This window comes from Agrilus planipennis, unplaced genomic scaffold (assembly GCF_000699045.2).
Source record: "Agrilus planipennis isolate EAB-ADULT unplaced genomic scaffold, Apla_2.0 scaffold61, whole genome shotgun sequence".
Taxonomy (NCBI): Eukaryota; Metazoa; Arthropoda; class Insecta; order Coleoptera; family Buprestidae; genus Agrilus; species Agrilus planipennis.
Window position 1 is genome coordinate 971,763 of NW_020438922.1, and position 24,166 is coordinate 995,928.

The 24,166-nt window shown below is 35.4% G+C and overlaps 1 protein-coding gene across 1 annotated transcript in view; it reads left to right on the forward strand.

Moving 5' to 3' along the window:
• LOC108732728 (1-phosphatidylinositol 4,5-bisphosphate phosphodiesterase epsilon-1-like) overlaps positions 1-24,166 on the forward strand; it is a 241,495-nt gene that overhangs the window by 31,173 nt on the left and 186,156 nt on the right. The window contains exon 2 of the mRNA XM_025973852.1: positions 13,715-13,761. The gene's annotated coding sequence lies outside the window, so the exon portion shown is untranslated. The remainder of the gene's footprint in view (positions 1-13,714; positions 13,762-24,166) is intronic.

The following is a 24,166-nucleotide window of genomic DNA, read 5'->3' on the forward strand; positions in this document are numbered from 1 at the left end:
GTATATGTAGAATCAGAGAATCAGCGATCAGGGATGAAATGATTGCAAACTCACTCCGAACCTCTCAGTAGATCTACCTAGTGAATGCTTCCACTATCATGCTTACCTACTTGTTGCAACTCCTAATGCTTACAATAATCAGTCCAGAAAAACAATGAATTATTGCTATTAATAGTTTAAAATCAATATTGGTGTATGTATTGAGGCAATTTAATTATAATTATAAAGGACACTATGGTAAGGTCTTGGTCAACTTTATCGAAACCACCAGATGTAGATAGTCACGTCCAGCTTATCAGCTCATCGGCACACTGTGGGTAGTTCCGCAGTAGCTCTATAATGTAGGTTTATTAATATCAAGTAACTGAAAGTATATTGCCATCTGTAGATAATTACTACTAAGTATAGTAATTTACAGTTTTTGATGACAAGTTCCCACAAAAATAGCAACTTGTCCACGTAGATGATAATGTTCCTTATTTAATTATGTAACATATTTCCTCTATTTAAATAGATTTTATATATAAGCAATTGAATTTCTCGGTTATCATTCGGGAACATATCGGTTCAATTACTTAAACAATTTCTGAAAATCCGGGGGCAGTAATAATAATGTTCCACAGATAAAATCTTCACTTCCCTTTTGTCTTCATTTCGTTTGTCTCATTCTGCTCACACCAATGAGAATGCCCATGGCACGTTCGCCCACCAACATGAACTCTGTCCTCTGATAATAATTCAAGTGGTCGAACGTTGCTATTTTGTTCATTTTATTGTTAAATCAAGAGTATTTTTGCATGGTCAGTAAACATGCAAATTTATTCGAGTGGGCTTGAAACTATGAAACAGACGATAAACTTGTACGGAAGTAATGTTTATTCCTTTTGCAGGCGCATAGTATGGGAATGGATACATAACTTAACAGAAGCTGACATTTGACCAAGTTTTCACGAATTCCTAATGTACGGTCTCTCCCGGCATTTATCGAGTGGTTCGATAGCGTTCCCGTGTTACGGTGAGAAAGAAGAGCTCGAAATTACACTTTTAGGAGGCGTTTTCGCTAGTGATTTATCTTCGCCTACATACTCCAACGATCCACTCTTGGTATACAAATGTCTCTCTTGTGCCATTTAATGGTTTCGATTTTCAAACATTTCTTTTTTCTGATGGATCAGGAAAGGAACACTTTATTACAACAGTTCAACAGTTCCGTCGCTAAATTCAGTCCGATGATTGATGTCGTTACGTGGTGAACAGATTTTCTGGAGTCTTAATAATAGCATAACTTTGCACAATTTCGGTTGTGGAATCCATTGACTTTTATCGGATCGGGTTGTGCCCGATCTTTATCGTCCGGGCGGCATGACCCAGATATTTCAACAATTGCTTAGCATTCGAGAGGACACCGGTTCGATTCCGGATCCGAATCTGCCCTAATTCTGTTTTTCTATGGTTTCCTTGGATCACTTAGGCAAATGCTGGGGCAGTTATATTCCACGAATAATCTTTCACTCCCTGTTGTCTTCATTCCGTCCATCTCATCTTTCTCACCTCAAACAACATCCACGATTCCTATGACCGTAGTCCGAAGGAACTGTCTGTCCACCAGCATCAGTAGCCGATCGGAATGCAATGTCCAGAAGTTTTTGTTTTCTTCATCGCCTAACTGTTGCCCTTCTGAGTTCAGGCTGATCAGTTTCGTGGACAACCGTCCTTATTAAAAAAGTACAGACCACTTCCAATTATTTTATTCGATTAAGCTAACGTGCATATCACGTTGAGGTTGGCTACGCCGGGATTCGTTTTCAGCAAGTAGATATTTCCACAAGTGGACCTTGTTGGAGCATACGTAATCCTAAAATGTAGCATCGTGCCACAGATGGCGTTTACTGGGCCATTTGTAGTATTTTCTAAAACGCACTGTTAAGACAGCAGGTAAAAGTTGGTCTGTGTTCTGTCGGAGCTACCTGCGACGCGCTGATGAGATCCAAAAAGATCCAAATCGCGATCCGCGTCTGGCAGTTTCGACAGAATACAGACCACTTCGAATTATTTTAACCGTCCTTGTTGTTAACTTGTTCCTGTTTCTTATCCAATATCGTAAACTGACATAAAATTGAAGTTCTTTCATGGACAGACCTATTGAGACCTGTCAATCTACATCAAAACTCGGATTAATTTTAATATTCTTAAAACTACCTATCTGTATCTAGCGTGAAATCCTACAATCATTGAAACATTGCAATGTAATTCTTTTATAGAAAAATGAAAATATATGGTATGATTGCGTCAATAAGAATTTTTGTGGAACATATCAAGTGTTTCCCAAATCAGATTAAAATCTAAAATTTTAGTTAGTTTAGAAAAATGTTATGCTAAATCTATTTCAATGTCTTTTTATTAATTGAATACACCTTTTCAGAAATGTGTTTTTTATGCGTTCCTAGAATTATGTTTTTGAAATATTGTTTAAATTTAAAGTCATTTTTTTTTTGTATCATTGAGGTATCATTAGAAGATAGTTAGGATAGTTAGAAGATGTATTAGACATTAATTTTCAAAATCATTCTCGTAGCTTTGACAAGGTACGGAATGAGCGAATCAAATTCTTTTGACTATAAATTCTTACAAGGCTGCAAATGAGCGTCAGCAAAGTTGAAGTATGAATTATTAGCTTCTTTACAAGTCAAATTCGCCCTGCATCAGAGTAAAGTTCTGTCCTGACCTTGTCTGCATCTTTTTATCGATTAACAGCGAGCTCCATAACTGGAGGTTACACCGAATTTAAGTTAAGAATTTCACCGCTTTTACCCTCGCATTGAAAAAGTGCCAACCCTTCTAAATAACACTCAGGCGGCGGTACAGTTGACACCTCCAAATTTATACGTTCAACCATTACATCCCAGATTGCACAACCTTTCGTTCTTTCGAAGGATCAATATCAGCTTACTCCAAATTACACTATTATTTGAGATTTACCGGAAAACAATCGGCGTAATGTGTCTAGAGCACATGTGTTGTGTGTTGGATGAACTTGTTTCGACATGTTTAGGGATTTTTGTTGAAATATTTTTGTATTGACGAAATAACTAGGAGATTTAGGTTCAATTTCAAACGAATAAAAGAATTTACAGTACCTTTAGATCAAACTGAAGGAATTGTTTCGTAAATTAATATACTTATAGTGTTCTTTTGACGGTCAAGGCTCCTATTACGCATGTACGTAAACAGTGAAAGTCATAAGAAGTGATCAATGTGTCGGAGTCATAGGTCAGTGTTAAATAGTGCATACTATTAGCGACGTACAAAAGGGTAATTAATTACTTGTTACTTGTTATCGCAATGCTCGTCTAATCATTAACTGTAGTAGCGTAGTAGTAAGCTGCTGATATTTATTTTATTCGTCGTTCCACTGTCACTGTTTACATTTTTTTTCGATGAGTTGTTATCGCAATTTTTCTGTGTATGTTACCAATTCACGCCCTTCTATCTTACAAATGTTTTTGTCTGTTGTTTTACTAATCACTCGATTCCCTATTGCATCTAGTTAACACGCTCCAAAGCTTCATACTTATTCCAAAAACACTCTAAATACCTACTGGAATGGTTTGCACCATCTTTGTTTACGCGGTCTGTTAAAAAAGTATCGCTAATTTTATGTTCTTTCAAAAATTATTTATTTACTCACGAACATCCATTTTGTCCCCTTCAAAGTAATCCCACCAGATATTATACAATTGCGCCAACGTTTTTTCCGATCCTCGGAGCACTTCAAGAAATCATTTTTTGTGATCTGGTTCAGTTCCTCTTCAATGCCGCCTTTATCTCCTCAATCGTAGCGTCGTCCTTTCGTGGGTTTCTTCAGTTTCGGGAACAAGAAAAAGTCACAGGGGACCATATCTAGGGAATACGATGGCTGCGGCATTATTTGTGTTGTTTTTGCCCAAAATTTCGCGAACAAGCAACGATGTATAAGTAGGGGCATTATCATAGTGCAAAAGTCAATTTTTGTTGGGGCGTTTGTGGCGGATTGCGCATAATTTGCAGTTAATATTTCTTATTGACCGTTCTATCCTGTGACAAGAACTCATGATACACCACGCCCCTGCAATCGAAGAAAACTGTAACCAAAATCTTCATATTCGATCTAACTTGGCGCGTTTCTTTCGGTCTTAGCTCGTGCGGCAGCTCCCATTGGGATGATTGAGCTTTGGTTTTCACGTTATAACCATAAACCCACAATTCGTCACCGGTTACGACCCTCTGGAGCAATTTTGGGTGGTCGCGGATAGAGTCCAGCAGCTCCTTAGCGATGTTAATGTGATGCTGTTTTTGGTAGAAATTGAGCAATTTTGGTACGAATTTCGCGACGACCTGTTTCGTGCCCAAATCATTGGTAGAAGTCGAATGACAGGAACCAATCGATATGTTTAGGTACTCAGCAACTTCTTTAACGGTGATTTTGTACCACCGATCAACGTTGCTTAAGTCCAAGGTAGCTTCACCATATGCCACAGTCAACATTCGGAATGCGCCCTCGCACTTAATTCTGTTTTTCACACAAAATTTGATAGAGATTCTTTGATCCATTTTTTGGGAACAGGCAAAAATCGAAGACGAGCCAAAACGCGTGCAAGCAAATCAGCTGTCAAAAATTAACTGAACATTCAACATGACCGAACTTATCGGTATAAGTAAGAGACATGAGTTCCAACATAATGCCACAAAAAAAATCGAAAATCGAATATACGTAACCCGTGGAAATCAAAATTCTTTTTGAACATCCCTCGTATTATATACATCTCCTTATTTCTACATAATTTATCTACAAACGCTTCTGGCTTCTTGATTTCACTTCAGCTTCTGAAAGGATACAGGGCTGGGTAAATCAGTCACAGGTCCTTTGTAATTGATTCTTCATTAAACCTTTACGAAAACAGTTCCTCGTTCAACGCACAACGCAATTTACCTTCCTGATTTATTGTTGGAACAAAGTCGCTCCTTCACAAATTGGCCAATTTAAATCAAACGCAGTGAGTTAACGATTGCACCTCATTAATCAAGTCGACCTAGTTATTGTGACGTATTGCCCGAGGGAATAAATTTAAGGGCTACGACAGCGATGAGTTCAAGACACTTTAGCATTGTCTTCCTGTTATGTCATAAAGGTGTTCGTCTTAATTAATTCTTGTACGAGATCGCTCGGTAAAGATACGGGGTGTTGTGCAAAATTATGTCCAAACATGTATTATACTGCTTTCTGTAGACTGATTTTTTTAACAAAATGTTGTCCTCTTTTGCTTCATGACCCTAAACGGGTGTACACCAAAGAACAATCGTTTGACAGATGGAATTCTTTTTATGAACAATCCTTAAGGGTAAACGGAAATAGTCTTCAGTACCTTGGAGACTCTCTTGAGTACATTTCCGTCTTTTAGGGTTGCTGTAGATTTATCCTTTCACAGCATATAATTAATTTTATTATCCCCTGTTCCTCTAGGATTCGGAGCCGGATTATTTTCTCAACTTCAGGACCTAATATTAGCGTAGCTATTACAGCCTCAATTATTTCGGACTTTTTTTGGCATATCAGATACTACTTATTACAAGGATTATCCGATCATTTTAAAAGACATATGGCCACCGATATTTTTAATGAAATTTGCAACAATTTTTTGTTCCCATGTATTATCCTCATAACCTTCCCAAATTTTAATTAAATTAAGGGCTAGTATATTGTCTACTAAACGCGTGTATTAATCTTGCCACCCTTTCATTTGTAGCTTCTAATCTTCATCATATTTTCGTTTTGTGCGTTCAAACTCACAGTATTATTCCTCTTCTAAATAATAAAGTCTACAAAAACTATAGAAATAGGTACAAATGCCTGTAAGTATAGAACAGCAGCGAACCGTTAACATCAATCGGTCTACTAACGATAAAACCTCATAAACGATTAGAATTTAAATTCATTGGAGTGTTTGAAAATAAATTATACAAATTCGACTTAATTATTTCATTCACCTTTCAACTCTGAAGCAGTCAAAGCATAACGAAATCAATCAATCAATAAAGCGATTTGTAATTTAAATGTTATTTGAAATTTATAAACGTATATTACAACAAATATTGGATAACCGTTTATTCGGTGCTACTATTAACCAGATATTGTATGCTAACAGAAATGTTTGTAAATCCAATAAATATCTGACAAACCAAAATGATATCCTAACTGCACAAAATCTGTGAATTTATTTAACAAATTTTAACCGTACTCATCAAGGAATAGGTGTATCAAATACAAATAATTTGGTTGCTACAGGAGCGGCTTTGGGGGTGACAGAAGGGCAGCCGCCCGGGGCCTCGCCCACGCACGTTACAATCTAAGTACTTAGAAAAATATTGGGTACTAATGGTACTTACAGGTCGGACGAAGGAAGCTGGCGAACGGTCGCGCAGGTACTTGCGCATTTATGACCTATTTGGGTAAGTCACTTGGAACCGATACACAAATAAGCTTTCAGTAGGCGTAAATTATAGTATTAATACAGATAGGACAGTAGCGTACTAGAAAATAATGTAGAAACATAACTTACCAAAAAGAAAAAATAAACCTATTGCTTTTGTTTTAATAGTTAGTTTTCACATTCACTGTCATCATGGGAATCTCTATCACTGTCACCAACATCAACAATTACTTCTTCTGTTTGTCTGTCTATTACTTGCTCACTGATCCCTATTTTTAAATATTTAATATACGCCCTTGATAGAAATACTGAAGAAAGAGGGCTACAAACCTAAAACTGCCTACTTTTGCCACCGCGCATCCACGCCATTTCAAAATTTCCGCCAGCTTCCAGCGTCAGGCCACTTATTTGAATTTCTTATTCTGAAAAATAGCCGCACGCATTCACTTCTGAATCCCTGTTTCTTTTGAGACATTAATGCACCTTAGTTTATCCTAATTAATAATTTTTTAACCTTGTTAATTCACACCACGCAATTTTAAAATTTCACAAAGACAAGGGACAAGGATCTGCCAGCTCGGAACCTCGCAATGGTTAAGGCCGTCCCTGTCTTACGATGATGGATGTGCCTATAGGCAGAGGTGTATTTTGATGCTGTCCTGACAAAGTTCCCTCTTAAAATATATTTCGGGAATGGTCTAATGGAAATTTGTCACTTGTTGACTCCTTGAATCCATGTGGAAATTGTCAACTCGGAAAAGCCATTAGTTTCCCATTTGAAACTTTTCCCAGATACTGATTCTGCTCCATCCCAAGCATAATATAAAGTTTAATAAGTTCCACTTGCAAGTAAGCCTATGCTCTTATGTGAGGATTTTGGGAAATATCAAGTGGATCTCCTTGACAACGGCAATATCATGCCACTGGCGATGATTGATAATAGTTAGTGCCTACAGCGAGCGTCAAATGGGATTTTGCGCACGTATTTGGGCGGTCTAAGTAGTTAAAATTCTGAACGTATTCGAGCTTGTTAACTATCTAACAATCCATGCGTTTTATTCAGAGGAGTAGTATGTATAACGTGAAATGTTCTTCCTACAGTCTAACTTCATTGCCCAATAAAAACAGAGAAGATATTTAACGCGTAACTGTTTGATAACACGTACCTACTATCTACGTATACTTCGTTTAGTTTCTGTAGCGATGTGACCTTCAGTTTGACCGGCGCAAAGTAGAAAAGAACAGCATTAGGCCAGAAAAAGGAAGGAGACAACTCTCGGCCAAACTCTTAACCGGTGAGAAGCGTAGAATCCGTACAGTACTGCACGGAAAAATTGACCATTTTATCCACTACAATTGCATTACTCAAATGTGTTGTTATTGGTACCATTTACTACTGAAAATTTCAACGAGATGTTTATTTATATTTGAAGACATATTAAAGTCTTTAACGCTTGTTTTCGACTCGCACTACTATTCCTGATTGAACAAAACTTTTGACAGGTACTGTATGACAAAGTAAGTTTAATGAACAAGAGTCGAGAGCATATGAGCTTTTTTCTCCCTACCTACGATTTTGCCAGCGCGCATCCAAGACATTGGAAGGAGAACATCGCTAGGGAAAGTAAATGAAGTATACTTACATTTGCATACGCGATATGAGTTATATGGTATCTATTTGTGTTAAATTATTAAATTTTTAAAAGTTAATTTCTTGTAACTAACAAAAAAATAGTAAAAATCGTGTCCTTTATAAAAACTATTTAAAGTTTCTACCTCATCCTGAATCTTAATCGGTTAATATGAAAACTTTCTGCTTCCGTTGTTTATTATCTTTTTTTTTTGGGTTAAAGTTTATTGGAGTCACATCTTTTAATTTATTATGCTTTCAAAATTTTCAAATATATTTTCGATTTGACTACCACTATCACCAGAATTGCGGAAAGTATGAAAGAAAGGATCTATGTTTCTATTTTATTTACTATTACAGCCCTCTAGCGGCACAGATAAACCCATTTGTAGAACTCGCGCGAGTAGGCAAACTGACAATTTCAATTTCACAACGAGTAGTAAGCAGCTAAATATGAGAAACAATTAGTAATTCTCAACGAAATACAATACATCCTTCAAGGAAGTCAAAATTGGTAAACCTTAGATCTTACTTATGAACTAATAAATATAAAAATCGATATAAAATCAGTTTCACTATTAGACTCTGGTATACGTATAAGTTTTGCCTAAGATGATTTCGGTTAGTAAATGTTGTTTTTGGAGGTTTTAAGATAATTTATGCAGTTTTTTTGAAACATTTAGATAATGCTCCATTGATCCTGCTTCTTTTAATAAAAAAAAAATTTAAGAAAGGGTTTGTTGTTGCTATAATTCGTATTCGGAAGTATGAATCTACAATTCTTTTTTCTAAAGGACAGAATACTTCTTATAATTACATAATTTATTTATACATGTAATATAATGAAATCTTACGATGACTAGAGTTAGAGAATTACATTTTAATATAATAAAAACCGCAACTTTGTTAATGAAAAGAAACTAATAACGCGATGCCGTCAATTCGTTGTCGATAAGGAGCCAATAAATAAACGTTGAAATTACTGACTTATGTTTGGTGAGATACGTTACGATCTTTGCAATAAAATTGATAGTATGTGCTGGTGTTATTTGCACGACAATAAAATAGAAATAAAAGTTGAGTTTGTAATAGATCTTTTGTGTTTGAAGGTTGCACAAACTTCAAGGTAAACTGCAACGGTGAATCTACTATTTTTATTAGCAATGTTTTAATCTGCTCTCAGATATATGCAATCGTGTTTTGTTTAAAAATCGGAAGACGTAAGCACGCACGGAAAATGTTATATGGACTGAAATATTGTAAAATAAAAACGACAAGTTCCGCCTAGGCAGTTCAGAAAGCAGTACTTTTCGCAAAAAAGTGAAACCCGCCAAATATGACCATTTTTAGGCACTTAATTATAAGGATTGTAATCAGCATAGTAACTTGTTTCGGTACTTAGGTTATAGCATATTTATGCAAAAATTTTGGTGACTTTTACCTAAAACTGGGAAAATGTAAAAACAGGCTAAGGAATGGCTCACAATAGTCTTAGAGCAGCTTTTCGAAGCAATTTATAGTAGAACCTCTATCACTTGAACATCAAGGGAGACCCAAGAGTTTTCGACTTATGGAGGATTTTGACTTAGGCGGATTTTGATTCGACTTGTAGAGGTTAAGATTTGGTGTACTAACATCGGAAAATTCTTAAAGTCGATAACTTAGTTTTCTTCAAACTATAGACGTTATAAGTTTCAAATTGCTATGTTCGAGATACAGATGTCCAATTTAATTTTTCGAGTTACAGAGGGAAAATGTGTGCCAAAATGGCTTGCAGAGACTCACTGATTATTTCGACCGATAGAGGGTTGAGATTTCGAGTAATGGAGGCTTTGGGGCTTGAAGGGAAGGGAACAAAACATTTTTTAGAGTTTTGCAGAGTTTAATTTGATTTATCGAGGTTCGGCTACTGTATATTTGCAAATAGTTGCTCTAGAGCCCTGTCATCATGAACTGTACGTGAAGTTCTATTTAATACATAAAAAACGCGTTTCAAAATCGGGCTGTTTCATGCTTCAGAGCTAGCTGCGCAATTTGAGTGTTGGAATGTCGCCGTTTTATAATAAACAGAGAAGAAATATTGAGAAAACAGTATTGTATGAAAATAAATAAAACCAAAACAAAAATACTGGAATGCATCAAGGAAAGGAAAAGTATAGAAAGAACGAATATAAAGATAAGAGACAAAAGAAGTGGCTGATTTTCGCTATCTAGGAAGTCAGATAACTCAGGATCAGCAGTAGAGATATTAAATAAAACAGAGAATAGAGCAGGGTCGAGTTGTCTTCAACAAAATAATCGCGGAGGATAATTTAGACAAAGATTGTTAAAGGTGTACGTCTCTAACACGGCGCTGTACAGAAGCATGAACGGTGGGTGTGGTGAAAAAGAAAATTTCAGAAGCGTTCGAAATGTGGTGTTACAAGAGAACGTTGAGGATACCGTGGATAGAGAAGGTTAAAGACGAAGAGGTATTAGAAAGAGTAAGAGAACAGAGGACTCTATGGAAGTCAACAAAAAATAGGCCAGATAGGTTGGTAGGACACTTTCTCAGGTGAAGGTCTAGTCTGAGACACATTAGAGGCAACAGGAGTTAGGAGAAGCAGAAGTAGACCTATATTATATTACTGTTCACAAATACTTAAGGATGTGGGATCTTCTAATGTTATACCGAGCGGCATGGCCTAGGGGTTTACACCATTGCTTAGCATTCGGGAGGACGCCGGTTCGATTCCGAGTCCGTCTGCCTTGGTCCAATTTTTCTGTGGTTTCCTTGGATCACCCAGGCAAATGCTGAGGCAGTAATATTCCATAGATAATCTTTCATTCTCTTCTGTCTTCATTTCGTCCGTCTCATCTTTCTCACCCGAACCACCACCCACCCATAACCACGATTCCTGAAAGCAGGCTGAAGAGGGCCTTCCGCCCTACCTTTCGGCATAGTCCGGAGGGACTGCCCGCCCACCAGCATTACTGGCTGGTGGGAATGAAACACCCAAAAGTTTTTTTTTTCAATGTTATGTAATTCGAATATTAACTCAGGATAAGAGAAAGTGAAGGTGAGTGTCTAACCTGTCGTAAGACTGACGGCCTTATGATGATGATGTAGTACAAAAAAGTACAAAACAAATTTATTTTTGGTTTACGTATAATCCAAGATGAGGATCTAGCACCCGCCACTGCGTCATTGATAAAACCAATTGAAATACGTATCTCGATTGTAAATTCGTAATCGGAGAGTACTTTACTGTACTGCGATTGAGGTTCCGAGAATGGGGTTGAATCGTTAGTAATGTGAAATGTGAAATGTGAAACATGTATCTAGTTAATTTGTTCTTTGTTGATAGTACCAGTGACAATCGGCATTGCACACGTCTAGGAACGAGCTCGAACACATTCTATTCATGATTTCTGATTCTGTTCGTACATTAGTAGGAAACGTGTTCGTGTCACGAATTTGCAGTTTTCATTAGGTTGAAGCATAGGGGAATATAACCAAGCCTGCAACCACACCCGTCCTGCTATACTCAAATGCGTCATATTATTATTATTAAAAATATTTCTTTTATAGAAACGAACCGTGGAAGTTACATTTAATTTAGGGAGTGGCAGATTTACGCGATGAACGCGAGTACGTACTCTGCAATTAGTTGTGAAATACTAACCATTTAATGCTTAGATATCCTTCAATTTCCTGAAAAAAACAAAAGACCGCCGATAAAGGAAACTAAATCATGGTATAAATTTGTATAACGTTTTATTATTAATTTAGAACTTTTTGAAGTTAAAATATTGGTTGCTTCATTAAAATGTTTTGGAATTTTTGAAAACAATTATCATCATCATCATCATAAGATCGTCAGTCCTAAGACTGGTAGGACACGTACCTCCACTCTTCCCTATCCTGAGCTAATCTTATTTCCCTACAACCAGAACATCCCACATCCTTAACTATTGATGAACATTAATCCAATCTAGGTCTACCTCTACTTCTCTTAACTCCTGCTTCAGCCCTTAATATGTCTCTGACTAGACCTTCATGGCTGAAAAGGTTTATTTTTGACTTCCACAGAGTCTTCTGTTCTCCTATTCTTTCTAATAGCTACTCATTTCTAACCTTGTCTATCCACGGTATCCTTATCATTTGCCTATAACACCACATTTCGAACGCTTCTAACCTTTTCTTTTCCGCCGCGCCCATCGTCCATGTTTCGCACACGTACACGGCCGCGTTCCAAAGTGACTGCTTTGGATTCCTCCGATGAACTGAATCAAAGTACATCCTATTATACGATAAATACAACATTTTTCTATGTTTAAAACTGAAAAATCTTCATTGTACGACACAGATAAATAGATATTGTTAACTAAAGTAACAATATTCAGATTTTGTTTATGTCTTTGAGAGATGAGGCAACGTTACTAACCATATAGCAAAGTATGAGTTGTAAGGTTAAGGTCGCGTATTATAAATCTATTTTGAGGAAGCCCTACATATATTTTAAAGACGAAACGTACGCGTCAGTTGTCAAATTAGAATGTTTCTTGTAAATAATGTCGCTTTAACGTTTATAGTATCCTTAAAAAAAGAACAAAAGAAAAGTTAAATGAAATGATAATAGTAGCAAGATGGTCAATAGTATGCAACTTGCTAAATAGTTAGAAAAGGTAAACAAAGGGCGTTATTAAGTCAAGAGGATTATAGATAAGATTACTACTCGTAAATAGTCAGATATTGGATCTTTGGGCTGAAGACCGTATAATGATGATGAGATTATATTTTTTTGAAGTCGAAGCCAAGTAATACAAATTCAAAAATATCGTTCAAAGTATTTTAAAAAAAACACTATATGGATTATTTCCATATCTTTATTTAAGTCTTTTGAAGTCTGTTATTTGTTGGTAAGTAATTATTTTCAATTCCATCATCATCATTATACGGTCGTCAGTCCTAAAACTGGTTGGACACGCACCCCCACTTTTTCCTGTCCTAAACTAATCTTCGCATTTTCCAAAGCTAGAACATCCTATATTCTTAACTATATGTGAACAGTAATCTATCTCTATCCACTATATCCTCATCATTCGCCTGTAACACAATATTTTGAACGCTTTTACCGCTTAGATACCGAAAATCAGCGACTTCTTCCAATTTTTCGCTTCCTATCTTTATATTCACTCTTTCCCTTGCATACCAATATTTTTGTTTTTAGTTAAATAAAACCAAGTAACTACTTATTTTAATTTTTAAACCAATAGTAACTGTAGATCAGGATTTGAAACACTCTGTATGTACAATTTCATTTTATATACCTACTCCTTTTATTCTTTCAATGAAATACGGTTTCTATTATCTGGAGCTCATAGTATATACGAATCCTAAGTTTTTCCTTTAGAGAATTAGCTCGTGCTTTTGTTGATAGAAACTGGGCCGAAGGATAAAATTGAAAAATGAAATGTGCATTTGCCTATAACTCTAATCTGTGACCCAGTTTTCTACAGAGCCAGCTGGCAATACATGGTTCCGTGGTTGTCCAGTATTATCGATTCAGTTACTTTGTTTGCCATGTTGTACAAACACACTATGTACTTACTCTAACGCGCTCTCTTATTATAGGTTCCTTCTCGAGGCGGCCATCCAACGTCAAACAGGGGTAACAACAGGTAATAGCACTATTATTATTTCCCCTTCGTGTAGTTCTTTACCTATTTTCGTTATTACATGTATGACTCAAGGCCCTTCTTCAAAAGTTTATTATTCTAACAAATGGGGCACTTTCTTAAAAACATTATCTCAAGAAACTGCTCTATTGTTATTTCATTGCAAGTTGCAACACAATCTGTACGGAACCCTAATCCGAGAACCAACTTAACATACTGGTTGAAAAACAACATGTTCTCCCATATTTTCAAACTGAAAATGTTGTGTTGAACGATTTACTACGTTATGTTCAGACCATAGCCTTCTTATTTATTTTCCTGTAATCTATAAGTAATGAACTATTTTCTGTATTTTTTTAATAGTTTAGATTTAGTAGAAGATAAGAGGGAATATGGTCAATTTTCATCGATTTTCTTAAATAACTTTACATCTATTTATTTTAAAATTATTAAAAATATATTTGAGGCCATTACAACAAGCCCTTTCATTTGATATGTCACACGGTATAGTTTCCAAAAATAACCCCCATATTAAAAAATTAATTGATTTACGTTATGCGCCCATATTTGGCTCATATAAATTCATATTTGTACTAAATTTTAACTTGATTGGCCTCGTAAATTCGGAGCAAATTGTGACAGACGAACAGACAGAAGGGTTCCGTTTGTCATTCGACCTTACGGAACCCTAAAAGAGAAGCAAAGCTACTTATGAATGAGAGTTACCTAATAGTAAGTATTGTTGAAACCGTTCAAAATGAGACGCATTAACACCGTTGTCAAGAAAATGTAACCTAACATTTTTAATGAACATGTAAATGAATGTTATTTCTCCACCCCTTTTCCCAATTCCTCCACCCGTCGATTCAGTTAGACAAATTATTGTCCGTTTACTTAGAGAAAGGTCCACGATATCAGATCGATGTGCGCATACTGTCCTAATAAATACTTTAGTAGCAGCAAATACCCACTAGATGGCAATAAATTGTCTTCGTTTGATGGATATGAATTGTAGAAGTATATAAAGGATAATTTGCAAAGAAATTTGATGAAAAATATAATTTTAAAAAACATTGTGTAGTTCTTGACATAATAACAAGTGAAGTGAGAGATTTTGCGGTACGCCGAAACTTTTTAATGCTTTTTGTGAACGTCTCATTTTTGCTGTAGGTGTCGTGTTTCCTACGGCAATAAGTTTTTACTTGCCAACCTGTCTAGTCAGTTTATGGTACATGTATCTTTGGTTTCAGACAATAAATAAAAAAGTAAAAAGAGATGTTTGTAATTCCGTTACCTACATAAAATTGCCTCCGTTCTGCTCTCAAATTTCGTTACTGTTGACATTCATTTTAATCTAAGTCTTTAAAGCGCCTACTGTAGGTACCTACTGGCGTCCGGTTCAAAAGTAAACTTTTAAATAAAGGGAAGAACGGTCATCTCAAACAGCGGAAATTAGTGAATGAATTTTTAACAAGCTAAACGACAAAGGAGTCTTTAAGGACGTCAGCTTCTGGCTTTTCTATTTAGCTTGCTCCGCTTTTTCTATTTAACGCGGAACGATCTAATTCAATTTTTTCTACCGCGCCGCACATAAAGCGGTGTCATTTAAATTAATAGGAACGTTATTAACGTTAAAATGTGCTTAAGAATCAAGACAAGCACTTCAGAAAAATGAATTTCTTTTGTAAATTTTCTTTGTGCACGTAATACATTTATTTATTGTCTGATTTATACAACGTATGACAACTTTTAAAATAACATCTAGCTAAATGTATTATAAAATACTGTAAAAGTCAGACAAATTAGATGAATCTTGCAACACTGCTGCCACCTCCCTTCAGTTAAAGATATAATGCTTAGGTACTACCCATTCTACATAATTTGTATACTGACACACCTCAACAACGAATAACACAAACTACGACGAAAAAATGAATGTTGATTTTGTATATAGGTATTAATATACTAATTGATACAAAATAAAATAATAAGACATTTAAAAACTATAATCTCATAATAAAAGCTTAGTTTTTCTCTTTATTTCAATTTTATCTCACACGCAAACAACTACATCTACAATAGTTCATTCTGATTTACGAAACACAGCAGGTTGTAACATTGCACTATTACACGATTTAGTTTTCTGTTACAAAGAAGATTAATGTTCCAATTTAGTATTTACCTGGAAGAATTAGATAATGCTCGTTGTAAATAAGCACGTACCTAACATTCGTTAAACTGTATCTACAGACCAGCGGGTGCATTACTGTTCGCCATTACCTCCGTCAGCAAACACCGCCAAATCATATTGTAAATGCATGGACTAACCAACTATAATGTTCGTGGGTTTAACAAAATTAACCTCTAAGACTGATAACGACAAAAGTATTTATTTACACTAATTATTAAAGAACTTAAAAACATTATTAAATTATTACTAAACTTAGGTTATCAATTATTCTATTTATTTACACTACTGTTGACATATCACTATTCACTGCGTTATTTATTTCACTACTATCACTGTCAATTTATTTCTGGATTCACTTCTGCAACGGTCAATTTATTTCTCGATTCAATTCTGAAACGGTCAATTTATTTCTCCCCCTCTCGGCGATCGTCTCTTCGTTTAAATACTCTTTTGTTTCCTTTCTGGAACCCTCTAGAAACATCCGGATCGTTTAGTTTTTCTTTAAACTGTTTAACTGCTTTCCCAGAACGCAGGTACGACACACATTTACAAATACGGTGCATATGAAGAAAGGCGCCCGCGGCTAGTTGGCGAATCGATAAGCCGCTCACACATACGTGTGCTCGATCGCACACAAACACGCACGTGCTTGCTACACAACTAACCTTTTGAACTATACGTATTTTAATTTTCAACGGTTCGATGACAATAAATCATACGAAAATAATTTTTGTTGGTACGTACGGCCGTTTGAAATGGAAGTTTATTCAGCAACCTGTTCTTTTTGTGAAAAACGTTGTTAACAAGAATTCTGAAAATATATGCTCTGTTGAAGTGTTTTATAAATATTTACATGTGTAGTGCAGCGAGATGAAAGAAATTTTCGCGAATCTGCACTTCTTTATTATACGTTTATTACTGTTTTATGCTAGACGCGTGAATGAATTTCCTCAATAAATTAACTGTATTGCTGTTTCTACAATACGAATTTTTGGCAAAGACCGGCCGATTTATGCATATGCTTCGTGTGTGTAAACATTTATTATATGGGTCATTAACATACGGGACATAAACCCAGATTTTTGGACAAAGTAGTAAACATATATTCGTTTCGTATATTTAGCTCACATTTAAATTATTAATCGAAACCTAAAGGTCACGGCGTTTTCCTTTTATACAGAAATTATGCAGGCAAACGTGAATATTTCAAGTCCTAAATAAAGAAAGAAATTGTAGTTGTTTTTAATCACCAACAAGGGGTAAATATTCTTCAATGCCCCTGAACCAATAGGTACAATGGAACTCGTTTTTAATAACATCGGTTAAGACGACAACTTTGATGTAACGTCAATTTTTAATAGTTCCGCACATATATCATTCAAACCAACTCTGAAAATCTCGGTAAATACAACGGATGTGACGACTTATTTTTAGTGTCCGACCGAAAGTTCGGTTTCGGTTTCGGTCGAGTTTCGGCAAAAAAACGAGTTTCAGTTTCGGCGGCAAACCTGCCGAAACTACGACCGAAACCGAAACTGCGTTCGGGAGTTCTCGCGCTCTGCTCGGTCATGTTCGGCGCGTTAAATTCCATCCAAGCGAACAATAACAAAAGTAATTTTATGTTTAATATTATATAAAAAAAAGCATGAATAATCTTCAAAAGAAAAATGAGTCTAGTCTACTATACTTACTCAAATAAACATCTCACCTATTTTAAGTATTTTCAAGGCGCAATTAAAGTATTTCCTTAAATGAGGGGTTGTTATGTTGATTTTGATTTGATTATCAATAAGTGAAAATGTCAAAGACTGCAGAGCTATGTGATTTAAAGATAAAAAAATAAAACTGACTGATTATAATAACGTTTTCTTTATTTTTCTCTCAAAACATGGTCCTTATAAGGAAGTTTCGGTTTCGGTTTCGGTTTCGGCCGAAACTGAGACCGTTGCCGAAATTTGGTTCCGGTTTCAGTTTCGGTCGTAAAAACCAGTTTCGGTCGGACACTACTTATTTTTATTGAAATGGTCGTCTTGCAGGTACTTCCCTCATCGACAGATCGCTTGGCAAAATGGAAAGTTAACCGCCTCCAATTGTCTTTGTTTAGTTCAAAATGTGTTTGAACTTCTCGTCTATACTATTTATACCACCTGTCTTATACCGTTTGACGTTAACTACCGGAAAGTTTCTCGTCACTTTCTGTTATCCTGCAGTGTATGTTACTCAGCGCCCGATTTATAATCCCGGACTGCCCACTTAAAAATTACTTACATACACTTATACATATATAAATTTTGGATGGTATGAGGTTTTATTAATATGATAAGGTATCCTTAGAGTTAATAATTTGGATATCCATTACTTTTTTATGTTTTACGTGTAGGTACACGGTAATAGATAACCACTAATTAATAATTCGACGTTAAATTATTAATACCTGCGCCTACTTCTTTTATACAATTTGATTGTTCTCCTAAAAGGCGTACAGGCACATAATTTTAACGGAAAGTAGAAGAACTCACGCAAACCTATTGAGAATCGATATATACGCGTTTCTGAACTGAATATTTTAAAATGAATATGACCTCAATTTACATGAAAAAGTGAACAATGAAAACGCTAATGTATCAAATAAATCAATTTTCCTTATTGGTGTTAAGCATATCAATTATTAAACAAAAAATTGAGTTCGTCTACAATAAAACGAACAATAATTATTATCCTGATCATAATTACAAACCGAATGCGATAGATTGCATCATGGACGTAAAAACAATTTCATTACTCACAAGGAGAATGGGTATGCAATATTGAGTATACCTACTTAAATATGACTATTTTTAGTTTAAATTCACCACCACTCCTTAAGTAGGTACATATGTATGATATACTTCGTTTAGTTTCTCTAGCGATGTGAACTTTAGTTTGACCGGCGCAAAGTAGAAAAGAACAGCACTAGACCAGAAAAGAAAGGAGACAACTCTCGGCCAAACTCTTAACCAGTGAGGAGCGTATAATTCGTACAGTACTGCACGGAAAAATTGACCGTTATATCTACTACAATTGCATTGCTCAAATGTGTTGTTATTGGTACCATTTACTACTGAAAATATCAACGAGATGTTTATTTATATTTGAAGTAATATTAAAGGCTTTAACGCTTCTTTTCGACCCGCACTACTATCATGATTGAACAAAACTTTTGGCAGGTACTGTATGAAAAAGTATGTTTAATGAATAAGAGTCGAGAGTATAATCAGCTTTTTTTACCCTACCTACGATTTTGCCAGCGCGTATCCAAGACATTGGAAGGGGCACATCGCTAGAGAAAGTATATGAAGTATAATAGGAAACTAATTTTAACGAGGAAATGAAAAGAATTTCATTCTCCTTTTGCATATAGTAATGTCCAAAAATGAGGATGACTTACCAGAGAGTCTGCAGTATCCGATTGAGTGACACATTCCGAATAAACCTGAAATAATCAAAATGGAAACATTAAGAAAATAGATTTTCGTATAAATATTTTGTGAAAGTTCAAAATTTAAATTTATAAAAGTTAATTATTCGCGCCCCTATTGATTTTCTTTGCTGAAGCCAATAACTTTTTTTCAAATTTTGGCGTCCTCTAGCAGCCACCTCAGTAATTGGTACATAGATCTTCCTTTAGCCAATTTGACCTTATAGCAATATGAATCTACTCTAAAAGTTTGGTTAATAAATATGTATTGGTGAAACTATAATCATCCGGATAGTCGAAGATTACATTTCCATGATACAATTAATGCTACACATAAATACCATTTTCCAACTTAACACAAAATTCTTGCACACCTACTAGATACATCACCATGGTCCATCGAGTGAGCCCACTTCAGACCTTTGCCCAACTACAATTGCTTATGCCGCCTTGTCCTTTACTGATATTAAAATTGTATCGTAAGTGTACATAAGCGCATGTGAATTTGTACACATTAGGGCGTAACAAAAGCTTTGCCGAAATTCGCACCTCAAATCTTGTTCAATAAATAATACGGTAAGAGTATATCAAATGGGCCCCTACTTCATCAAAACGCCTTTTCCTTCGTCCCACCTTGAGCTACGAAAACTTGAATGAGTCCTTCGGGAACAATTTTGACGAATATTATGGGATTTCCAGCGGCAGTAGCCGCCTTTTTTTTTTACAAAAGAATGACTTTTTTGAAGCGAAAAGATAAGGGCGACTTGCTATTGTAAAAATAAAAGCAAGTATTTTATCTACCTGGACATTTTTATGAGTCTTATTTCTTATTAATTTGACAAAATTTCCTGGTCGATCAAGTTTTCGTAATTTCCTATTGCAATGTTTTTTTCACGGAAGGTAGGCAGAGGTATTTCGTAAAACGAAAAGTGCCTAACCTCAATCTTCGGTGACAAACACTTAATTTTATCATCATAAATAGCTAACACCAGAAAAGCAATATATGGAGCCTTGGTGCCGTCTATCTTTGGGAAACCGTGTTTGGCGGATATCTTGGGCTCGTAAGGTTATGTAGAACAGGATAGAAGGAATTTTTGGTTACAAAAATTCTTGACGAATCGTTATTAAAATCAACAGGGATCTACTCTGATCATCATTAATGAAATGTAAGAGGTCAAAACTCAATGCCTGCAATGTGTCCTTGATCACGTCTGTTGTCGATTTTTGATATATGGGAAGTCCTATAATTCGGAAACAAAAAAGTGGCAGAGAAATGGAACAGAGAATAGCACAGAATCGAGTGACTTTTAACAAAAAAAATCACTTATGAGCTCATGATGGTTAATTTGGAAAAAAATATTAAAAGTGGATACGTTTGCAGCACGCCTCTGTAAGGGTGTGAAATTTAGACGGTAGGGGCGGCGCAAAGAATAAGTTGCTGTTCATAAATGGGAAGTTACACCACCAGCTTTCGGACTGATGGTCATAGAATAGTGAAAATGGCAAAATTCATCCACGACCATTTATCAGAAAATAATCCTAACGCCTAAACAACATAATTTTAGTTTAATCTTTATTGAAGGTTCATAAACCTCCATAGGGGTCATTTTGATTCCGTACACTCGACTGTAAAAATTGAACTGTATGAATACAGATCGTTTTTACTATCGTAGAAGAAGAAGCTCGTTCGCTAATCTAAAGTTGAAATTTAAAGTGGAAACTAGAATTTGCCTCATCAACAAACATTAAATTTTAATGTGTTGATATTGGCAATCTTGCGTCTCTATTTGTGGAATCGAGATCTAATTAAAACGACAACATCACATACACACAAGCGCATTACAAAACAAAACTACATACATACAAATGCGAAAATATACACATATATGTAAGTCAGAAACAGTATTTCTTTTGACAAATGCATGCATTTTATTCATGGAATAAGTTCTGGCTTACAAATGACAGCAGCTCAGGTGGATTAATATTTTTCTGTGGCATGATGAAAATGTGGTGACCTTTGACCATCTGGGATGACTGCGGTTTCAACAATATTCGTTAACCAATCAGGGTATCTATATAAATTATAAAATTGGTTAAAACACTTAAGATGACCGCGTTTGATAACTTGAAAACACTATGAAAACGTTTTGTTACGTTCAAGACGCTGGTGAAAGTCTTCATCACTTAATATGAACAAGTATTAAGACTTACTTTCTTTATGGGAATCAGCATGATAGTTTGCAAAAATTCGATTGCGCGTACAATTTTTTAGACACTGAGAATATTGAAGTGTCTATTTAAGCTAGCTAGTCACATATCCCAGACGCGGAAAGTCCCACAGGATTATAAACGGAACATGATAGTAATCACAGCTAAAAAGAGAGGCGCGGATAGGTGCGAGACATTTAGAACAATTAGCCTGACTTCCCATGAGTCAAAAATTTTAACTAGAATTGTACAGAGGTGGGAAAAATGGCGGAAGAACTATTAGGGGAAGATTAATTTGGGTTTAGAAGAAATAGAGGAACACACGGGAGGTCGTTCTAGCTTTATGGGTACCAATAGAGAGTGGATAGAGAAGCTTAGAAATGAAGAGGTATTAGAAAGAGTAAGAGAACAGAGGACTCTTTGGAAGTCAATAAGAAATAGGCCAGATAGGTTGGGTACAAGTAGGCCTAGATTAGATTACTGTTCGCAAATAGTTAAGGATATGGATTGTTCTTGTTTTAGGGAAATGCGAAGATTAACTCAGGATAGGAAAGAGTAGAGGTACGTGTCCAACCAGTCTTAGAACTGACGACCTTATGATTATGATGATGATGATGATGATGAAAATGAAAATGACAAATAAAATCTGGAGAATCCAATTGAATGAGACATCGCAAATAAATCCGAAAAAATCTAAGTCTAAACATTGAAAAAATAAATTTTCGTATAGCTTGAAAAAATTGAACTGTATTTTTCCATAATTTGAAAAATTAACTTTCAACTGTATTTTTACAAACAAAAAAGAAAAATAAGTTGAACATTAGCACATACTACTTCCATTCCAGATTATATAGATAGATACTGATAACTTAGCAAATTGGTTGGAAGTGTCTCTTACAACTACTGTTCTCTTGGTTCATCACTGCGGAATCATTTCCTACAACAATATGTCATTTATTAATTAGAGCAACTCCAAAATGTTACCAGAGACGTGGTTGTTTCTATCGTTTCTTGATCAAAAGCTGATGGAGACACGTAGGCCATCAAAACCGTAATTAAAAGTTCATTAAGCAATTAGCCTAATTCGACAGTAAACGAATCGGGTATTCCCCTCAAACTTCCGGAATCTGATTTAATTTAAACTTTCAGACCTCAATTAAGTGGTTAGAAGAGTTCTACTGCAACTTTTAATGCGATAATCTATTCACAATTATATTGTGTAAGTCTTAATATTTCCAAAATAAAATGTATTTTGGGAAGAACGAATTTGCTTTATTTTAAGGTGTGGTGTTATAGGCGGATGATGAAAAATGCCCTGTATAGAAAAAAGGTTAATAGGAAAAGGCAGAGGAGTTGTGAGAATGAGTGCTAGGAATCAGGACAACTCTGGTTGGATAAGAGAGTCAGACAAGAGTGTAAATAAAAAAATAAATAAATAAATAAATAAAACTCTTGCTTGGTTTCGCTAAGCTTAAAGCAAAAGTACCTGCAAGTACCTGGTCAATGAGAAACTCTTGTTTCAAAAGCTTCACTAGAGCAGGAACCTTATAATTCTTACACCAAACATCGACTTCACCAAGCGATGGATATTTTAATCATCACCTGATGAAGTCAATATTAAACAATTGTATTGTTGCTACTTTAATAATAAATCTTTTCAAACAATGTTTCCAATTCAGTTTAACGCATCATGTTTATGATTGATTAGTTTTTTTCTGTAGTTTCTGAGAAATTAAGTAGCTTGCCTTTATTATGTCTATGAAACAATTTTATACTGTTGCTATCTAGGGAATGATTGTAGTTTTGTCATACAATCGTGGACCATACCAGTATACCACAAAAATTCAATCAGGAAAGACTTACTACAACACTTTTAATTAACGCGAACACGCGTTTTTACACATGTCAGCGTTCACTAAAAGTGTTGTGATTAATCTTTTTGTTTTCATTATTTCTATAGCCATAGTCTCGTTTTAATCGTAGAGGTGTTATTTTGTGATTGACGCATAATTATTTATCTCAATTTAGTCATAGCTCAGTGTTAACAGCTTGGTTTTAGATTATTTCTATAGGGTGCAACAATGTCGGGGGATGTTCTCTGGTTATCCAAGAAAAAAACAAGGACAAACAACATATAGAACATACGACTATTTGAAAACAACAACTATCTAAGCATTCTAGATTACAGGATTTTACTTATTAGGTGTGTTGTTATAGTCTCATTTATGTTGGGCATCCTGGTAGAGGGAGTACCCCCTACCAGACTGTTGACTGGATTCTAGACATTGGTATCAAGATTAGAATCTTAATTTGTACTATGAGACGGTAAAATTGCAACGATAAATATTACTTGGGATTAATAATGTGCGAAGTTTAGAGGAAAATTGTAGTTACTTACTCCGTTGTGAAATGTTGCCCAAAATGAAATCCCAAAATGGCACTTTTTCAACCAATTTCGTTAGGTACCAACAAAACTATTTTCAAATTATTTGCTACATAAAATAACAAAAAAAAAATAGCACGGTCTTATTCACGATTAAACCGAAAATAAA